Here is a 16,089-nt window from a genome sequence, read left to right as displayed (position 1 = left end):
CAGGATCCTGGGTTAGATGAGTATATGATTTTTTTTTAATTAAAACTTGTGATGTGATGTGGGGGCATCATAAACAATGGGAGACCCTTCTACGTAGTGTGTGGGACTGAAACTTTGTGGGGGGCCCTCATACAATTCAGGGACTAATTCAGCATCTATTATACAGCTTGTGGACTAATGCAAGGGTCACTATACAGCTTGAGGACTAATGCGGGGGCCATTATACAGTTTGGGAGCTAATGTGGAGGAGCATTATAGTGTACAGTTTGTGAGCTAATGTGCGGGGGCCATTATGCAGTTTGGTGACTAATTTGGAGGCCATTATACAGTCTGAGGGCTACTGTGGTATTCAGTATTTTGGGGGAGCAGTGGGGACCTCATACGCTGTATAGCGGAGCTGTGGGCCCAATATACTGTGTATAGGGGAGCTGTGGGACCACCATACTGTGCATTGAGAAGCTGTGGGCCCACCATACTATGTATTGGTGAGCTTTGGGCCCACCATACTATGTATAGTGGAGTTTAAGGCCCATAATGCTGTGTAGAGGGCAGTTGTGGGAACATCATATTGTGTATAGAGTGACTGTGGGTGTATTATACTGTGTATAGGGGAGCTGTTTGCCCATCATAATGTATATAAAGGAGTTGTACATTGGGTACTCAGGGGACTTTAGTAGATGTTAACTGGGCACTTAAGAAGCATCATATTGTTATAGGGGCACTCAGAGTATTATGGCAGTCATGTGCACAAGGGGCATTATTACTTTCTAGGGGAAAAATGTGGATACTGTTTTCAAGTGCATTTGCACAGTGCATTAATATTTTCTAGTGGGGGCAATTTTACCATATAGAGGGCACAAAGGCATTATTACTATTTAAAGGGCACAGTGGTGGCATTATTATGTAGGGCAGTAAAAGGAGTGCTGTTTTTGTACCACACAGCAGGTGCAGTAAAAGGGACACATACGGCAGCAGCGGCTCAGTATTGGGGTATCAGGGGCAGTAATATGGACACATACGGCAGCAGCGGCTCAGTATTGGGGTATCAGGGGCAGTAATATGGACACATACGGCAGCAGCGGCTCAGTATTGGGGTATCAGGTGCAGTAATAGGGACACATACGGCAGCAGCGGCTCAGTATTGGGGTATCAGGGGCAGTAATAGGGACACATATGGCAGCAACGGCTCAGTATTGGGGTAACAGGTGCAGTAATAGGGACACATATGGCAGCAGCGCCTCAGTATTGGGGTATCAGCAGGATGAGGAGTTTGTGCAGGTTGGGAATAGATGCTGATGAGGCTGGAATATGAGAAGTGAAATTTGTCTTTGTTGTATTCTCTGCAGACGAGTTGTGGCTGGAGAAGTTGTCATGTCGGTCTGGGCCAGATGGAAAAGACGGGAAAAGTGAACGAGTCAATCAGAAAGAAAGTAATCTGTAAGTCATTATCTGTAACTGTGCTGTGATCTCTTATATGTTATGCAGAGCTGATATCTACTGCTATATGGTCACGATATGGCGTTAATACAGATCTTGGCCTTTGTAGAGATTTTTGGTGGCACAGTGGTTTGCACTGTTGCTTTGCAGCGCTGGGGTCATGAGTTCAAAGCCCACCAATGACAACATCTGCAAGGAGTTTGTATGTTCTCCCCGTGTTTGTGTGGGTTTCCTCCAGTTCTCTGGTTTCCTCCCACATTCCAAAGACTCATAGGGAATGTAGATTGTGAGCCCCAATGGGGACAGTGATGATAACGTCTGTAAAGACCTGTGGTGCTATATCAGTGAGTAAAATAAATACATAAATATTAGCTCTTTGGTATCTGACCCTTTGCATCACTGTCCATCAGCTACTGTGTATGAAGAAGCCGCAGCACCATGTAGAGCGCAGCATTATCTCCATTATCTATGAGACTCCACTCTGTGTGTAAAATAGCAGTTTTGGCGGCTCCTACACCTAAGAGCAATAAATAGGACTGAGCTGTAATACTGGGCACAGCTGTGACTATATGTTATATAGTAGTGTTACACTCCCCTCACTTCTTGTGACCTACAGGTGCACAAAGATATTACATATTCACCATGTGACAAGTGGGCCTGTGTACCTTCAAATGCCAGGGCCGAATTTTAGTCCCAGTCCGGCCCTGCTCAGCTGCCACATATTTACAGTCCTGTGCATTGGGACATTTTCCCTCCTCGCACGGGATCTCAGGTGGGTCACTTTCTTACACCTTCTCTGTATCATTTACTTGCAAGGCAGGAACATAGTGGGACACCATCCTCCCCAGGTCCGTGCCTAACAACACATTGGTGGGAATAGCCTCTGATACTCCCACTTCTCTCAATGCTTTCCCTGCTCTCCAGTCCAGGTACACACGGGCCATGGGCACGGCAGGGCTGACCCCTCCAATCCCGGTTATAGACATAGTCTTTCCTGGTATGATATTGGCAGGGGTTATCATGGCTGGACGCACCAGGGTCACCTCTGCCCCAGTGTCCCTGAGACCAATGGTGACTTTATTGCCAACAGTGACAGATTGACAGTTCTCATTAGCCCTCTCATCAGAGCTGGCCACAAAGAGGACAGATGGTGGGGACACGGACAGCTTTGTGGCTGTGGTTGGGTGTTTCCCCCTATCAGGGCAGACAGAGCTAACATGTCCCACTTTGCTGCAGGAGAAGCACCGGCGTGCATCGCCTAGAGAATGTCTATTCCCCAGGGCTCCATAGAAGGTGGGCTTGGACACCACTGGTGATCGGCTGGCAGAGGGAGAAGGGTCCCCATTTGGCTTACCTCCACTCCAGCTGAAACCCAATGGCTTCCGCACCTCAGGCATCTGGTTAGCCACATAGCAGTTCGCAATCCTTGCAGCCTAATTTGCTGTTTGTGGCTCCCGATCACACACAAATTGTCATACATCCATGGGGCACATGTGAAGAAATTGATCCTTGACCATAAGATCCGTTAAGTCCTCAAAACTGTTAACAGAAAGTCCCCTGATTCATTGGTGGAACATGGTCCTCAAGGTGATCACAACATCTGCATAGCTGTCAATTGATCCACGTTGTAGGATCCGGAACTTACTCCGATACACTTCTGGTGTTAGGTTGTAGTTCCTGATCAGGGCCTCTGTTATGGCTTCATAGTTCCCATCTAGCTCTGGTGAGCAGCCAGCAAAAACTTCCAGGGCTTTGACTCTCAACCCTGGGGTTAGATACTGTGCCCACTGCTCACGGGGTAGATGGTATTGCCTGCAGGTTTTTTCAAACCCCCGAAGGAAAGTATCTATGTCCGTAACCTTCTCCATCACAGGGAAGTTTTCCAGACGTGGTCTCCTTGGATTTATGTCCTGGGAGGGAGTTTTCTGAGAACTGATACCCCGCTCTATTTGAGCCATCTGAAGCTGGAAAGCTCTGTCCTCCCGGCATTCTGCTGCCTCTCTCTCAGCCTGTCGGTCCCGGCATTCTGCAGCCTCTCTCTCAGCTTGTCGGTGCTGTAGGATAAGCTGCATGTTCAAATTGGGATCACTTGTTCCCAGCCGTTGTAAGTCCATTTGCAAAGTACAGTCCATAGGCTCCTCAGCACTGGCATTGCTGACACTTCCATCAGGCATCTCCGGTGCAAGAGCTGGCATTGCTGGGCCTCTCTGAGGTGGGCTCTCTCCTTGCCCAGATGACCAGCACTTTGCTCTATGTCCTGATTGACCAAGGCGCGTATCAGCAGCTCCCTGGATCTGTCGACCGTCTCTATTGCTCTCTGCTCACAGAGGCCGGTCAGAGCCTCTTTGCTCTGCTTCTTGTACTGGGCTGCCATATCGATGAACAGCCTTTGCCAAATAAAAGATAGAAAAGAAAAACGGGGAGGGGAAACTGTTTGCAAGTATGTCTAAGTAAGCACTGAGTTGAACCTTGTAGAACTGGTGCACTACTCGCAAGGATACCAATTCTTTAGTACAGGGAATAATTGCTTAAACCATGCACTAATGCTCTAATAGAAATAATTCTATCCCACCAATTGTCACGTATCCACTCTCAGCACGTGACTTGGGTTGTGCCTGCAAGGGTTAATCTATCTCCCCACTCTCAGTCCAGCATTCAACCTGTGTCCTATGCTGTAATGGGAATCACATAAATCACATACCGACCCAGGCCACACACCCGCTCATACACGCTGCCACCACTCATCGAACACATGGGCGATGAGTCCGTATAATAATACTAATAATGTCTACCACTCATAAGGCTCACACACCTTAGGCTATGGATTCTTTTAGAACATTCAAGGTTCAACTTGGTAAAGTTTTATACTTTAATACAAAAAGAGTCAGTGCTTACAGTAAGAAAAGTTATAAAAATATGATAATAAAGACATACAACTTATGCAAACCAGTATAAAATAACAGGAGAATACTTACCGAAATCATCTAACTTGGTAGTCTGCTTTCTGCTCCCTGAGGGTAGGATAAATGTAGATTGAATCACACCAGCTCGGCCACCCCCATTATGTGAACACGTGTCTCTGTATACAGGTCTAATTTATAACTTTGGTCTGGAGGTCAGGTTTCTAGACCAGCCCCTCAGATTAATATCCTAATTGTTTGGTTTTTGATTGGACCACAGCCGCGCCCCCCAATGAATATATTATTTTCTCTTGAGATCCTTTGTGTAACAGCTCTCCCAGATATACTATCAGGCCACAATTAACATCTCCTTTCCAAGAGCTAGGAGGTGCCAAATGTTACCTCTCTTCTCAACTTCCAGCAGGACCCCTTGGTGAGATTGGAGACAGAATTCTACTTGTCCCAGGAAAATACATAATAACACCTGGGTGCGACATGCAGCTTTTCAAGACAGATGTTACATTATTGCCAGTGAAACAGTAAATCTATACATAGTCCACTGCACACACATATATATACTAGATTGTGGCCCGATTCTAACGCATCGGGTATTCTAGAATATGCATGTCCCCGTAGTATATGGACAATGATGATTCCAGAATTCGCGGCAGACTGTGCCCGTCGCTGATTGGTCGAGGCAACCTTTATGACATCATCATCGCCATGGCCACCATTATTACATCTACGTCGATACTGTGCCCGCTGATTGGTCGAGGCCTGGCGGCCTCGACCAATCAGAGACGCGGGATTTCCAGGACAGACAGACAGACAGACAGACAGACGGAAAAACCCTTAGACAATTATATATATAGATATATATATATATATATATTCCATAGAAGAAAAAAGTATGACGGCACCAGGATGATTGTATGTGCCTACCTGGACCCGTTGAAGCGCAATCCGCGCGAAACGGCCATCGTCCGGTTCTCTCCCTGCACCCTCTCGTTTTGAACTGCATCCCGAAAGGCATGTCCGTACTCCAATTTATGGATGAATAAAGGATTTTTTATTTACATCGCTTGGGTGAGTGCCACCTTTTCTGTTTTCTCTGGATGTTCTAATATATATACTATATATATATATATATATATATATATATATATATATATATATATATATATATATGTATATATATATATATATATATATATATATATATATATATATATATATACACATATTTCACCACACCTAGGCACAATTCCAATACTGTCATATAGTAGTGGTGCCTACGATAGTTATTAACATTTGTTCAAATAATGTCTTAATGATAAATAGGGTAAAATAGAGAATGGAATGTTGGAAACAACCAACATGTCAGAGCAAAATATTTAATTCTGCAATTTGTTTTTCACTTGTAGATTCAATCAGTGTCAAAAAAATTGCTCATCTGCACTGCCTAATTGAAGAACATTGATCTGAGTGTGGTCCGTTTTTTTACGGGCAGCACTCGGACCGAAAATATGGTCCTGTTAACAAGTCCTAAAAGGGACCTCTATCAGGACCTTCTTTTTTCATAATTTTTTACTGTATGATGGAAAACAAAGATTGTGTTTTATTCACACATGAGGCAGTAAAAACAATACTGTTTGCCTATATTGAAGAATGGGTTAAAAACTGGCGTTGTACATTTAGACGTTATTGAACTATTGATATCTAAGTTAATGATAATTTCAGCGAGGCAGCTCCAAAAGTAGAACATTAACTTTGTATGAATGATTCAGCAAATATGTGGCACCCATCCATTTTACCCTGACTGTATGACTTTTTCCAGCATAGTTATAGCGGCCGTCGCTGAAATAAAGGTTTCAATGTGTTTCTTGTGTCCTTGTATGTTTGCATAAAATGGATACATCTGAACTCTGCCAAGACAAACATCGCCTATTACATATGATCTTGGGTCAATGTTCGTTCAGTGCGATATACAGTCTTTCGCTTTACACTTCTCCCTTTTGGATCCACTCCAAGTTTTTGTGCCAAACCAGCCCTGAGGAAATGCAGCGTGACCAACTGCACAGTATGATGTAAAAAACTAAAGTCCATTACTTATTTCCTGTTTGCTGAAATATCTCAGTTCTGTTCTTTAACTATATACGATCCCAAGAACCGGAGGTAAAAGGTAGGATTAATCTTTTATAAGTACCCATATGGTCAGTATTCAATAACAGCAGCATTATGTGACCACAAAGGTCTCACAATGTCATCATTGAGGACGCACGTTACCATCACCATATGCATAAAATCTTTTCCTCTGACATTATGGTTGTTTCCACACATACAGCTAGAATGTTTGTACAGCATGTTATATAAGCCAACTCATAGTTAACATGGTACTGTCTTTACAAACAGAGTGATCTATTTCACGTTTTTATTTCTGTTAATGTTAATGATTATGGCTTACAGACAATGAAAATCCAAAAGTCATTATCTCAGTAAATTAGAATACTTTTTTACACTAGCTTGAAAAATTATTTTAAAATCCAAAATGTTGGTCTACTGAAATGTACATTCAGGAAATGCACTCAATACTTGGTTGGAGCTCCTTTTGCATCAATTACTGTATCAATGCGGTGTGGCATGGAGGCGATCAGCCTGTGGCACTGCTGAGGTGTTATGGAAGCCCAGGTTGCTTTGATAGCAGCCTTCAACTCGTCTGCATTGTTGGGTCTGCTGTCTTTCATCTTCCTCTTGACAATGCCCCATAGATTCTCTATGGGGTTAAGGTCAGACCAGTTTCCTGGCCAATCAAGTATAGTGATACTGTTGTTTTAACCCAGGTATTGGTACTTTTGGCAGTGTGGACAGGTGCCTAGTCCTGCTGGAGAATGATATTTCCATCTCCAAAAAGCTTGAGGGAAGCATGAAGTGCTCTAAAATTTCCTGGTAGATGGCTGTGCTGACTTTGGTCTTGATAAAACACCCATGGACCTACACCAGCAGATGACATGGCTCCCAAACCATCACTGATTGAGGAAAATTCACACTAGGATTGCGTGCCTCTCTACTCTTCCTCCACACTCTAGGACCTTGATTTCCAAATGAAATGCAAAATTTACTGTCATCTGAAAACAACAAAAACAAAAAAAAACACCAGAAAACAGGCAGAGATGCTTACCTGTTCAGGGCCTCCAACAATTGCACTAACCAGGGTGCACCAGGCCCAAGTAGAGATAGCAAATACACAGGTGCAAATAATACTAATGCAGCCAACCTACAATCAGGAATTGGCCGCTTGGAGCACCCGTGCAACAAATAGTCTGTATGTTGCATGTTCACACAGGAATGCAAAGTATATGGTACAAAGCCTATTAATGACGCCATATGTATAGCGGGCTAACCATGATGCATCCTGTGTGAACAGAGGCCACAGTGTACAGAGCCATCCAGGACCCAGTCGCACCCTGGAAAAATATATACAGTGCACAAGAACATAACAATGTATGCAAGGTATTGGTTGATATTATGGCCACAATATTTAAGCTGCCAACCCACGTCAAGGGTCCTTGTATATTGGCAGTCCTAATCTAAAAAAACACCATTAGAGGAAAAACCTCCACTATACTAAACATCTGAAAACAACACCTTGAACCACTGAGTAACAGTCCAGTTCTTTTTCTCCTTGGCCCAGGTAAGACACTTCTGGCGTTTGTCTATTGGTCATGTGTGGCTTGACACAAGGAATATGACACTTGTAGCTCATGTCCTGGATACGTCTGGGTGTGGTGTCTCTTGAAGCAATGACTACAGCAGCAGTCCACTCCTTGTGAATCTCCTCCAAATTTTTGAATGGCCTTTTCTTAACAATCCTTGCAAGGCTGTGCTTATCCTGGTTGCTTGTGCACCTGTTTCTACTGCACTTTTTCCTTCCACTCTAGATTCCATTATTATGCTTGAATACAGAACTCTGTGAACAGCCAGCTTCTTTAGCAATGACCTTTTGTGGCTTACCCTCCTTGTGGAGTGTGTCAGTGACTGCCTTCTGGACATCTGTCAAGACAGCAATCTACCCCGTGATTGTGGAGCCTACTGAAACACACTAAGGGACCTTTTTAAAAACTTAGGATGCCTTTTGTAACGCCAGTGGGTTTATACCTTGTTTCTTCGGCATTACTCTGCATGTCTGCTTGAACCCTTGCTCCTCTCCCCTAACTTGCAGGGATACTATAGTCTGTACCTGTATGGATGCGGCTCAGTTCCCTGTGCCGCTGCATAGCTGTAAATGTGCTGTGATGTCTTTGCTCTGCTGCATGACCATCGGCATGTGTGGTCCCTGGCTGCTGCTTTGGAAGCTATCCACGGGTTGCAAGGTCCTCTGCAGCTGGTGCATGACTTACCACGTGTGTTCAGGCTAGAAGTCGCTGCCAGGAGTTCTAAGCCACAGTTCCTGTGCTGACTGTGCTGTAATGGTTTCTGTTTGTGCTTAGGGTGTGCGCTGCCACACCTACCCTGCTTTTATCAGGATTTGTGTGTGCACCTGTGTTTCTTTGCTCAGCCTATCGCTGAGGGGCAGCTCCTCTATAAACTCTCCTTTTCCTGTTGGGCATTGCCAGAGAATTGCATTGTGTTTCTGAGTCTAGCCTTGTGTGTGAGGTATCTAGCTCCCGTTCTGTCTGCAGTCTGTTCTGGGAGAGCTGATACCTGTCTTCCGCCTGTTCTGGGGGCAGAGTACCCAGTTCCATTAGTATCTTGTTTTTCCACCTGTTCTGGGGCAGAGTACGCAGATCCTACCTGCTCTGGGGGTAAAATACCCAGATCCATTTGTGGCTCGTTTTCTGCCTGTTCTGGGGGCAGGGTACCCAGATCCCACCTGTTCTGGGGCAGAGTACCCAGATCCGTTTGTGTCTGGTTTTTCCACCTGTTCTGGGGGCAGTGTACACAGATCATGCCTGCTCTGGGGGCAGAGTACCCAAATCCGTTTATGTCTTATTTTTCCACCTGTTCTGGGGGCAAAGTACACAGATCCGCCTATCCTGAAGTTTGCTTATCCAGTACCTGACCCTGTCTGAACTGTGTCCTCTGTCTTATGTTCCTGAAGTCCTTTTGTGTCTGCCACCCTGTACCCAGTGACTGTGAACTTCCTGGGCTCATCTTTTAAAGATGGAGTCCGGTATTCTTGCTGAGCTTTTACTATGCTGTGCTCAGTCTGCTATGCGCTGCTAACCCCATCCGGCCCAGGTCCAGTCCGGCTGTGCTTGCACCATCCTGCTTGAGTTCCTTTCTAGGTCCAATGCCCGGAGCCTGACAGCCGTAGCTAAGCACCTGATGACCACCGCTGCCTGGTCCTGTGCCATTCGTGTCCCAGCCGATGACCTGGGCTGCCACGCCAGTGTCCCAGATGTCTATCCTGCGTCCTGATGTTGCCAATGACCTGGGCTGCCATGCCAGTGTCCCATATGTCCATCCGGTATCCCTGATGTCCTGATGTAGCCGACGACCTGGGCTGCCACACCAGTGTCCCACATGTCTATCTGGTGTCCAGATGTCATGCCTGTGTTCGATGACCTGATATCCATTGTACTGAGGTCCAGCCTGTGTCCTGATGTCCTGCCTGTGTCCTGATGTTCAGCCTGTGTCCTGATGTCTAGCCTGTGTCCTGGTGTACTGCCTGTGTCCGATGTCCTGATGTCCAGCCTGTGACCCGATGTTCTCATTCCCCGGGGTCCACCCTGTGATGGCGTCTATCCTGGGTCGGTGTCTGAAGTTCTCATGCTGAGCCTGTGCTACATCTGAGGCATGAGAGGCCGACCTAGTAAGCCCATGCCAGATGACCCTGGACTGCATCAACCAATGATGACCCCTGCCATTGTCTGACATCTGTCCAAGGTTGGTGTCTGATGTTCTCCTGCTGAGCCTGTGCTACACCTGAGGCCTCAGAATGAGGCCGTCCTAGTATGCCCATGCCAGATAACCCTGGACTGCATCAACCCGTCATGTCCTCCTGCCTTTGTCTGTTATCCTGAGACGTGTACCCTTCCTTGATGTGTGTGTAAGAGGGTGGTGCTGTTATGGACAGTAAGGAACATGCTGTCACTTTAAGAGGCTGCACCCACTTGTCTGGCGTGATGGAATGATCTGCTTCTCCCCTGCAATAGTCGGTGTGATGAACTAGTCTGGCAGAGTGCAGGTGTGGAGCTGAAGCAGCGTGTGTGAGCTGAGGCTTCTGCAGAGAGGACTTTTTGTGCTGATAGCTGAAAAAGAGAGGAACTGTGTCCTGATATAGCTGCAAGAGAGCCACAAAGATACAGAGGAAGGGATTTACAGTTACCAGGAGCATCCCTAGGATCCAGAAGCAAGGAGAAGCTCATGTTTCACAGAGCTGACAGAAAGCCATGCGCACCACCATATTAGACTGCTGGGGGCCCCCCTGGGACTGTATCTGAGTCCCCAACATCACCGTGAGTCTGTTCCTGTTTGGTGCACCTGTTAGGGCCTAGTGTTGGCTTCAATAGTCAGTACACGGGAGCCATGTGGCCTGCTTAGTAAAGGCCAGGGAGGTTATATGTAGAGTAGCATCATCACTCGTTTATTGTTTACATTTGGGTTGTTAGACATATTTTGAGTCTGTAATAGTTGGAGCACCGTGCTATTTTACGGAAAAGATAAAGTTTATAACCCTTGTAAATTGTCTTTTGCCATTGTTTACCCCTGTTTGCATCTTCCTCATTCACTTCGTTCCTTGCCTCCCAATAAATCTACCCTTTGTTGTTTGCACCTCATCTTGTGTACAGTAGTCTTCCTGCACCATGGTGGTCCCCCGGCCATCGCTTCAAGTGGCGCTGCGAGCAGGGTACTCTCACCAAGATGGAGGCAGCAGACAGCAATGGCGGGAATGTTAATGTTAATGGAGATGCTGTGGGCATTGATGGAACCCCTGCAAGGGCACTCCCTATGGGCACCATATTTAGTGTGCTACCAAAGTTTGACGGCAAGAATATGCCACTGTCCGACTGGGTGTCCTGGCTGCAAGGCACCCTGAAGATTTATAACATCAGCCCAGACCTCGAAGTGGACATTGCGTTAACTGCCCTAGAGGGAGAAGCCCGTAGAAATGTCTGCCTATAACCAGAACTCACCCGCAGTACCCTGAAGGAGCTAGTGAAGTTCCTGGAAGAGATCTACGGCGAGACTGCTAGTGCCGGACACCTTTGCGCCAAATTTTTCTCTAGGCTGCAGCGGGAAGAAGGAATTTCTCAGTATGCAACAGCACTGCAAGAAGTGTTAGCAGAGGTGCAGAGAAAGGAGGGGGATGGATTTGGCGGCATGGGCTCTAAAGACCGGATACTCCGGGAGCAATTCATTCTGGGACTGCACAGCAAATCCTTGAGGCGAGCACTGTCAGAACGGGTCCGGGCAGATCAGGCTCTTACGTTTCGTCAAATCCTGGCGGAACCAGTGACCCGAAGTAAAGAAGAGAGCTATACGTTTGGGGTGATGCGTGTCCAGGGCGCCAATACCAGAGGGGACCCAAAACATCAGGAGGTGCTGGTCCAGGTGGTGCAGGACTTGCAGTGGTCCCTTGTCAACGTGCAAGAGAAACTGACCCAGATGGAGCGAAGAGTGGGGGAACTACAACAGTCTGACTGTAAGGTTCTCAGTATTTTTGCTATATTTGCTGTTGTTTTCTGTTATTGAAACCTAACTTTTCCGTCGCCATTTTTGCTTTGTCCTGTTGTAGCTACTTTGCCCTGAGTCAGTATGGAGTTTCTAGCTTCTATGTTTCTGCCCTGTTCTCTGTCTCTTGCCTTTATAAGCTGCCTCAGCTGCTCCATCAGTGCTTCTGAATCATGTCTGCAGTCAGCCTGTGACCTGCTCCTGGAAGTCCTGGACTTAGTATTCTTTCGATCTTCTACGGTGGATCTCTGGGACACTTGTGGACACTGGAACTCTGCTGCATGCTAATCTACATTTGCAAGGGAAGTAACACAGAGAGAAACTCTGAACCAGTTTGTGCTTCATGTTGAACTTAACGTTTAAGGTACCGTCACACTAAGCAACGTCGCCAGCGATCTGTGACGTTGCAGCGTCCTAGGGAGCGATATCGCTGTATTTGACACGCAGCAGCGATCAGAATCCCGCTGTGAAATTGCTGGTCGCTGCTAGAAGGTCTGCACATTATTTGGTCGCTAGGTCGCCGTGTATCGCCGTGTTTGACAGCAAAAGCAACCATACCAGCGATATTTTACACTGGTAACCAGGGTAAACATCGGGTTACTAAGCGCAGGGCCGCGCTTAGTAACCCGATGTTTACCCTGGTTACCAGCGTAAAATGTAAAAAAACAAACAGTACATGCTCACCTGCGCGTCCCCCAGCCTCTGCTTCCTGACTCTTACTGATCGCCGGCCCTAAACTGAAAGTGAAAGCACAGCGGTGACGTCACCGCTGTGCTGTTAGGGCCGGAGCTCAGTCAGCGTCAGGAAGCAGAGGCTGGGGGACGCGCTGGTGAGTATGTACTGTTTGTTTTTTTTACTTTTACGCTGGTAACCAGGGTAAACATCGGGTTACTAAGCGCGGCCCTGCGCTTAGCAACCCGATGTTTACCCTGGTTACCCGGGGGCCTCGGCATCGTTGGTCGCTGGAGAGCGGTCTGTGTGACAGCTCTCCAGCGACCAAACAGCGACGCTGCAGCGATCGGCATCGCTGTCGCTATCGCTGCAGCGTCGCTTAGTGTGACGGTACCTTAACTCTGACCTGCCGTGTCATCTGCCATGTCTCCTGCCTGTGTACCTGCAATTGTGTAAAGCCTTTTTTCCTGTGGTATACTTGTATGCAGTAATACAAGCAAGTCATAACTAAACCTGTGTCTACTGTGTCTTCCTCGCACCCAAGCACAAGACACTAAACAGACTATGTACAATACATCACAAGATTCAGAAGCCAACTTTAGTGTCTGCTGGGTCTGAGGACGCCGAGTCTGCTGTGGACCATGTATCCTTTATACTTCTGCGATCACAGTGGTTGTGACTTCTCACAACCATTTCAGATGAGCGCATTCCCTTATTTTCAGCCAGGTGTGTTACCACAGGTAAACACTATTGTGCGCCCTTGTTTCTCTTATAGCATTTCTGCCTTAGAGGATCTGGGAAGATATTTCATTTATACCTTCTGTGATGACAGTGGTTGTGACTTCTCACAACCATTCCAGGTGAGTGCATTCCCTTCTTTCCAGCCAGGTGTGTTACCACGGGTAAACACTATTGTGTGCTTTTTTTTCCTATTCTAGCACTTCTGCCTTAAAGGATCTGGGAAGATGGAGGCTCGCTTAAAGGACTTGTGTGGAATTACCAATACAATAATTGCGGACATACAGGCTTTAAAGACCAGCTTTGCATGTCTGCAGGATCTTAACAACCACAATCTGCAAGTTTTCGGACAAAATACTCAGGATTTACGAGCCAGGATTGAGGCTCTGGAGGAACGAGTCCGGGCACCACCCCTACCTCCGGGTTCTGGGATTCCCAAGTTACCCCCTTTTCGTTTTGGTGGTGAACGTGAAAAATTCAGGGGGTTTATTAACCAATGCAAACTTTTTTTTTCTGCACATGCCCCACAATTTACCTCGGAACGATCCAAAGTGCTTACTATAATCATGCTGCTCTCCAACAAAGCTCTGATGTGGGCAAACCCCCTGATTGAGACTGATGATGAATGTTTGAATAATCTGGATGCTTTCATTTCAGCCATGGGGCAGGTGTTTGATGACCCTAACCGAGGTGCGACAGCTGAAGCAGCCATGTTAACATTGCGCCAAGGTAAGCGCTCAGTAGTCGAATATGCCTTGGATTTCAATAGATGGGCCCTCGATACCACTTGGGACAGTTCTGACAAAAAATCTATCTTCCGGAAAGGGTTGTCTCCCATGATTAAAGATGAACTTGCTCGTGCTGACCCTCCCACTGCGTTAGGTGACTTTATTAACTACTGCATCCGTATTGATGCCCGTCTTACTGAACGCAGACAGGAGAGATGGTCTGAAAACAATCGCATTAACCATTTCCTACCTTCCTCCCCAGCTAGGGAACCTCTGAGCAAGATCACACGGGAACCAGAACCTGAGACCATGCAGGTGTACTCTTTACAGAGACGGGTTAGTGATGCATGCAAAGAACATCGCTTAAAAGAAAATCTATGTTTCTATTGCGGTAAGTCAGGGCACTTCATTATAAACTGCCCCACCCGTTCTCGTAAGACTACTGCAGCAGTCATTCACTGTGAGTGTTGTGAAAGGAGATCAGTCATGTCTGAACCTCAGGCTCCAGAAAGATCTGCCACTATAGATGCTGATTTCTCGGACTTAAACTCTTTTATTTCGGATTCTGATGACTGTGTAAATGCGGCAGTTTTTCAGGTTTCCTCAGCAGTGTCTCAGCTGAGCTGTATAACAAGTCTCATTGCTTTCTTTCCATCAAGCTCTGGGTTGACTCGATCTGGGTGTCTAGCTCTGGTATGATTGACTCAGGGGCAAGCGGTAATTTTATGGACATCTCCTTTGCCCAGAAACATGGGATACATTCAGTGAAGAAGGCTACTCCTTTACAGATGGAGACTGTGGATGGTTCCCTGCTAACCTCTGGACCAGTGGATCAGGAAACAGAACCTTTGAAGGTCCTTATGGGTAAGAATCATCAGGAGAGGCTGTCTTTTATGCTCATCTCTTCTCCCCACTTCCCCATTATTCTAGGGCTACCATGGCTGCAGGCTCAGAACCCTACAATTAACTGGGAGACCAAGAAGCTGCATTTTCCAGAGAAACAGAAGGGTCCAGAAGTTTCAGCTTGTTCGGTTCCTAAGAGATCCACATCAGTCTCTGAACTACCAGCTATATACCAGGAGTATGCGGATGTATGTGACAAAAGGAACGCTGACCAGCTTCCCCCTCATTGTCCATACGATTGTCCAATTGAGTTATTGCCCGGAGCAGAAATACCCTTTGGTAAGATCTACCCTCTGGCAGGGCCCGAACTAAAGGCGTTGAAGGACTATATTGACGAAAATCTAGCCAAGGGCTTCATACGCCACTCTTCATCTCCTGCAGGTACACCCATCTTCTTTGTGAAGAAAAAAGATGGATCTCTTAGACACTGCATAGATTATCGGGAACTCAATAAGGTTACTATTAGAAACCGTTATCCATTGCCATTAATTCCTGAGTTATTGGAGAGAGTACGGTGCAGCGCCCCAGAGTCCTGGTCGTTGCAGTAATGTCGCTCTGCCACTAAGGGGACTGATGTTACGTCTGATTGCACTAAAGGAGTTCACCTGACCAGGTATCACACACACTACACTTCACACTCCGGCCACCAGGGGAGTGGTTCTATCTAGCAGGCCACTCCTCACACTCTGGTAAAACTGGGGGTTGGACAGGAAGACAGAGAGAAGTAACTGGGAAGAGCTAGAGAGAGGACCTGTCAGGGATGGATCCTGGCAGATTCCTAAGAAAGGACAAGAAGTGAGAAATGGGAATACAGCAAAGAGGCGATAGGACTAGAAGGAGTCGTGCTGTAAGATCGAGGCAACATCCTTCTGAGGCGCAAACAGTCGGTGGCCGGAACGCCGAGCAAGTAAGAGACTCTAAGCATTACTTCAAACCATGGCAGGACAGCCAATTATAGGTTGGCTGTCTCACTTAAACACCTAAGCAGACAACGGAGGCAGCTGTGGGAGAGGGGCGACTCCAGGGTCCCGGAAGAA

At 46.6% G+C, this 16,089-nt stretch overlaps 1 protein-coding gene and 1 pseudogene across 2 annotated transcripts in view; one reads left to right on the top strand and one right to left on the bottom strand.

Annotated features, from left to right (window-relative positions):
• Positions 1-2,222: 2,222 nt before the first annotated feature.
• Positions 2,223-3,811, bottom strand: LOC143817757 (uncharacterized; annotated as a pseudogene).
• Positions 3,812-6,210: 2,399 nt separating this feature from the next.
• The window catches only part of LOC143816809 (retinol dehydrogenase 7-like), a 76,880-nt gene continuing 67,001 nt past the window's right edge, over positions 6,211-16,089 (top strand). The window contains exon 1 of one of the 2 annotated variants that reach the window (XM_077297669.1): positions 6,211-6,519. The gene's annotated coding sequence lies outside the window, so the exon portion shown is untranslated. The remainder of the gene's footprint in view (positions 6,520-16,089) is intronic. The other variant, XM_077297670.1, reaches the window with a different exon arrangement.

The sequence above is a fragment of the Ranitomeya variabilis genome, chromosome 3 (assembly GCF_051348905.1).
Source record: "Ranitomeya variabilis isolate aRanVar5 chromosome 3, aRanVar5.hap1, whole genome shotgun sequence".
NCBI classification, from domain to species: Eukaryota; Metazoa; Chordata; class Amphibia; order Anura; family Dendrobatidae; genus Ranitomeya; species Ranitomeya variabilis.
This window is presented reverse-complemented; position numbering and strand designations above follow the sequence as displayed.